The following is a 6,095-nucleotide window of genomic DNA, read 5'->3' on the forward strand; positions in this document are numbered from 1 at the left end:
GATGCTAGTGAGTTTTAGGAACATGAGAGTTCTAGAAGCTAGTGGGTTTTAGGAAGACGAGTGTTCTAGAAGCTAGTGAGTTTTAGGAAGACGAGTGTTCTAGAAGCTACTGAGTTTTAGGAAGACGAGTGTTCTAGAAGCTACTGAGTTTTAGGAAGACGAGTGTTCTAGAAGCTAGTGAGTTTTAGGAAGACGAGAGTTCTAGAAGCTAGTGAGTTTTAGGAAGACGAGTGTTCTAGAAGCTAGTGAGTATTAGGAAGACGAGAGTTCTAGAAGCTAGTGACTTTTAGGATTCTATAGACAGAAAAAGGAGAAAAAAATAGTACGATTGTATATTATTATTTAGAAATACGTGTTTTTTCTTGTTTTTAATTGTTGACAGCCAGTAGACACCATGATTATATTGTAGAAGGTGAAGCATTGTAGTTGATTATAATGTGAAATGGAAGTTGTTTTCTTTTGGTGGTGAGCAAACTTGTCCAACAAAATATAGGATATATTTGTTGTCTTAAAGGGAGAAGGTGTTACAGGCTTTGGTTTTTCCATTTATGTTTTGAGGTTGGACATTAGCACGTGGGAAAGGGGGATACCAAGTCAGTTGTACAACTGAATGCATTCAACTGAAATGTGTCTTGGGTGCACTGATTGGTGTCACCTCGTTAGTCAGTATGTGTTACACCTGTGCTGGCTTGTCCATCTCGTTAGTGGGAAGGTGTTTCACCTGAGCTGGTCCAGGTTCTATTTAAGAGTGTCTGGCCCAGTGCTCCAGTTGTCTTGATACATGTGGAGAGTCAACACCTTTAGTTGCTCCACCTTTTTGGTTTACTTCCTGTCTTTAAGTTTGGTGTGGATATGTCTTTTGTTTGTCTCTTCTTGGGCAGATTTAGTGGGTCTCATGGTGGGTGTCTTTTAGGTCCCAGTTGTTGTTACTAGTCAACTTCCAGTGGACACTGTGAGAGCAAAATTGCAAGATTATGTTATAATACTTTTATTGCATCAAATGGTTGTTTTATGCAACACAATAGAGGGTTCTTAGAACTATTGTGTCTGTGTGTTCTACTGAGGATGGGCCTCTGGGAGAAAACACTGACAGGAGATTTACAATGTCTTTTGGGTGATAAAACCTAAAGAGACCGCATTCCAGAGCATGAGTTAATGTTTCTGTTCTATATGGTACCAGGGAGAGATGACCCCAGGGCCAGACCCTGGTCTCTACATAAAGAGTACTGTTTTTACAGCAGATACTGTCTGCTGAGAATTATAAGTATCTTTCATACAAATCTTAACCTTGTGACCCGTTCTATACATCTGTTGTTCGTCATGTAGGTTAAAAGGGCTATAAAAGACCTTTGTACTTTTGTCCACTCAATTGATTCACTTTATATGTGTGTGTTGTATTGACCTGCTCCCTTATAAGTGAATAAAGATTTAGTTTAAGAATAACTCTGACTTGTGTGATAAGTTTGTCTCCTCAATTGATATTAAAACCTGTTGGGGATAGGGGGCAGTATTTGCACAGCCGGATAAAAAAAAACGTACCCGATTTAATCTGGTTAATACTCCTGCCCAGTTACTAGAATATGCATATAATTAGTAGATTTGGATAGAAAACACTAAAGTTTCTAAAACTGTTTGAATGGTGTGGAACAGGAAGTGGAAATCTGATTTGTGGAATCACTTTCAAGCCTTTGCCATTGAAACACACAGGGACTTATTAATCATTTAGCACTTCCTAAGGCTTCCACTAGATGTCAACAGTCTTTACAAAGTGGTTTGAGTCTTCTATGGTAGAAACTGACCCAAAGAGAGGCTTGGGAAGTTGGTCACAGGGGGAGGTTCATTACTACTATGACGTCGGCGCCCATGGGAACCCTTTTGTTCCGAAACGTTTAGTAAGACAATGCAATCGTCCGCCTTGAATATTATTGAAGCTCTGGTTGAAAAAGGCCCTAAAGATTTATGTTATACAACGTTTGACATGTTTGAACGAACGTAAATATATATTTTTTGCACATTCATGACGACAAGTCCCGCGCGCTTCAGTACATTATGAGTAGCCTTCGGAACGCGCTAACAAGAAGGAACTATTGGGACATAAATTATTAACTTTTTCGAACAAAACTACATTTGTTGTGGACCTGGGATTCCTGGAAGTGCCTTCTGATGAAGATAATCAAAAGGTAACGGAATATTTACAATAGTATATTTGATTTTAGATGGTTCCAAGATGGCGCTAACCTGTATCGCCTAGCCTATTTTTCTGAGCATATCACGTCGTTTATTGCAAAGTGTGATTTCCCAGTAAAGTTATTTTTAAATCTGGCAATGCGGTGCCAAATGGCCAAGAGGAGAAGACTGAGGGACACATGATGGAGGCAATGTCTGAAACCTATCGTCTTCACTCCTTTGAGTACCGGACTCCGGTTGCTTGGATGGATAGTCATGCTGTAGAGCGTGACCATTCTGGACTTCCTCCAGATGGTACCTAAGGGTGGTCTTCTGCTGCATTGCAGAGTCCACTTGAGTACTTAGAGTACTGATTTTTGGACACGTGAGTGTCGCACTTGCTCCTTTCGGCTATAAAAAAATGATACAGCTGTCTTTCATAAGATCAAACTGAACTAACTGCTATCTTGAAATGTTGAAAAAGTGTTTTTAAATAGGCATCCTATCATTTGAAAATTAGTCGAAAGGCTAAGTGATTCTCCTCCTGACAGGAAGTTGACAGTCTTCAAACATAGTGCAAAAAAAGTGGGTATGAACATAGAATATTTTTGGGTCAAAAAAAAATAATATACAGCTGTCTTTAATAAGATCAAACTGAACTAACTGCTATCTTGAAATGTTGAAAAAGTGTTTTTAAATAGCTCAGTCTTATCACTCAATATGAGTCAAAATCTGTCACTTCCAGGAGTGCTCATTTTGTCAAAAATGAAAAAAATAACCCAACTCAAACATCTGCTACCTTGAAATGTCCAAAAAAGGTATTTAAATGGGCCTACCAGACATCTTCTGGAGAGAAGAAGGCTCGATCTTCTCTCAAGAAGGACAATCTTCATACCATAAGATAGTTCTTCTTGAGAGAAGATAATGAGACGGTCAGGTAGAGAAGACCAGACAAATGGTCCACCCACACAGACCTTGTGGTGAAGAAATCAGAACAGCACCTCTTCAACCTCCGGAGGCTGAAACCACAGTGTCGCAACCACAGGGCTCTCCAGAGGGTGGTGCGTTCTGCCCAACATATCACCGGGGGCAAAGTGCCTGCCCTCCAGGACATCTACAGCACCTGGTGTCACAGGAAGGTCAAGAAGATCATCAAGGACCTCAGCCACCCAGAGGACCTCAGCCACCCAGAGGACCTCAGCCACCCAGAGGACCTCAGCCACCCAGAGGACCTCAGCCACCCAGAGGACCTCAGCCACCCAGAGGACCTCAGCCACCCAGAGGACCTCAGCCACCCAGAGGACCTCAGCCACCCAGAGGACCTCAGCCACCCAGAGGACCTCAGCCACCCAGAGGACCTCAGCCGCTGGTCACTTTAATAATGTTTACTGTTTTACCCACTTCATATGTATATACTGTATTCTAGTCATGGTTCATCCTATATAACTACTGCTGTCCACTTCATATGTATATACTGTATTCTAGTCCTGGTTCATCCTATATAACTACTGCTGTCCACTTCATATGTATATACTGTATTCTAGTCATGGTTCATCCTATATAACTACTGCTGTCCACTTCATATGTATATACTGTATTCTAGTCCTGGTTCATCCTATATAACTACTGCTGCCCACTTCATATGTATATACTGTATTCTAGTCATGGTTCATCCTATATAACTACTGCTGTCCACTTCATATGTATATACTGTATTCTAGTCCTGGTTCATCCTATATAACTACTGCTGCCCACTTCATATGTATATACTGTATTCTAGTCATGGTTCATCCTATATAACTACTGCTGTCCACTTCATATGTATATACTGTATTCTAGTCATGGTTCATCCTATATAACTACTGCTGTCCACTTCATATGTATATACTGTATTCTAGTCCTGGTTCATCCTATATAACTACTGCTGTCCACTTCATATGTATATACTGTATTCTAGTCCTGGTTCATCCTATATAACTACTGCTGTCCACTTCATATGTATATACTGTATTCTAGTCATGGTTCATCCTATATAACTACTGCTGTCTACTTCATATGTATATACTGTATTCTAGTCCTGGTTCATCCTATATAACTACTGCTGCCCACTTCATATGTATATACTGTATTCTAGTCATGGTTCATCCTATATAACTACTACTGTACATCTACTATTCTTCAGATATACTACAGATGTACTCCAATTTGTCTATGCATCACATCACAGTACACAGTGTATATATATATATATATCATTGCTTGTCCTAATATTTTCATTGACTTTTTAGATTTGTCCTCTGTGAGCTAGGAACACAAGCATTGTTAGATATTACTGCACTGTTGGAGCTGGGAACACAAGCATTGTTAGATATTACTGCACTGTTGGAGCTGGGAACACAAGCATTGTTAGATATTACTGCACTGTTGGAACCAGGAACACAAGCATTTCACTTCACCCACAATAACATCTGATAAATATGTATATGAAACCAATAAAATAAAATGTGATTGTATTGTTGAAAGTGTTAGATAATTCTCAATCCGTGTTGTGTCTTGTCTAAGAACAGCCCTTAGCCGCGGTACTGTATAATAACCATATATCACACCTCCTCAGGACTTATTGATTTATAAGGCATTATAAAGGTGATTAAAATAATGATACATACGTACTTCATAGAAAACTGTTACCCTTCATATATTCTAACAACTCACATTTTAAGATTCATTATGTCATTTGTTCCATGTTAAGGGCTCTAACATTGGAACAAAACTATTTGTCTCCCTCTTGATGTTGCATGCAGTTCCTCTCTCTCTTCCTGCATTCCTCTAACCCCTCCCTCCCTCTAACCCCACCCCTCTGGCAGAACCAGAAAATCCCTCCCCCTTCACAAACTCTCTTCTGAGGAAACGAAACTGATCTGAGTCTCTGTGTCGTCTGTCTGTGTGAGAGTGAACAACCGTCCAAATGGCTCAACAGGGAGTTCTGCTGGACCAGGACCAGTTCTGTTGTTCTGTCTGTCTGGATCTACTGAAGGAACCAGTCACCATCCCCTGTGGACACAGTTACTGTAGGAGCTGTATTGAGGGCTGCTGGGATCAGGATGTTCTGAAAGGGGTCTATAGCTGTCCTCAGTGCAGACAGACCTTCAGTCCGAGGCCGACGCTGAGTAAAAATAACATGTTGGCTGAGCTGGTGGAGAAACTGAAGAAGACAGGACTCCAGGCTGCTCCCCCTCCTGCTCTGTGCTATGCTGGACCTAGAGATGTGGCGTGTGATGTCTGCACTGGGACCAGAAAGCAGAAAGCACTCATGTCCTGTCTGGCGTGTCTGGCCTCTTACTGTGAGACTCACCTCCAATCTCACTACGAATCTCCTGCTTTGAAGAGGCACAAGCTGGTCAAAGCCACCGCACAACTACAGGAGAAGATCTGCTCTCATCATGACAAACTGCTGGAGGTTTACTGTCGTACCGATCAGCAGTGTATCTGTTATCTGTGTACAATGGATGAACATAAAGGCCATGATACAGTGTCAGCTGCAGCAGAGAGGACTGAGAAACAGGTAAGACCAGAACAACTTATTGGTGACTGTCTGATAAACAAAGAATTAAAGATACAGTAGGAACTAAGGCTGTTTGAATATGAGATCATTGAAATGAAATGGATCCTCAGCAGAACAAATATGAACACAAACCTTGAGTATATTGATATGTCAACCCAGATTCTCCAGATGTATCACCATTTTATAATGTCAAACACTATTATCATTCTGAATGCTCTTTTATGAGTCCAAAGTTCAGTCTCAACCTGTTGATACATGTAGTCCTACCATAAAAACTATAATCATTCACATAGCAACAAATAAATATCATTTAGTAAATGGACCATCCATTGTTTAGACCTTCCTCTCTATGGGCCCTATGTCACAT

The 6,095-nt window shown here is 40.7% G+C and overlaps 1 protein-coding gene across 1 annotated transcript in view; it reads right to left on the reverse strand.

The window, feature by feature from the left end:
• LOC145875823 (uncharacterized) overlaps positions 1-6,095 on the reverse strand; it is a 369,621-nt gene that overhangs the window by 312,373 nt on the left and 51,153 nt on the right. The window lies entirely within an intron of this gene.

Source organism: Salmo salar, unplaced genomic scaffold (assembly GCF_965601325.2).
Source record: "Salmo salar unplaced genomic scaffold, fSalSal1 ptg000360l, whole genome shotgun sequence".
NCBI classification, from domain to species: Eukaryota; Metazoa; Chordata; class Actinopteri; order Salmoniformes; family Salmonidae; genus Salmo; species Salmo salar.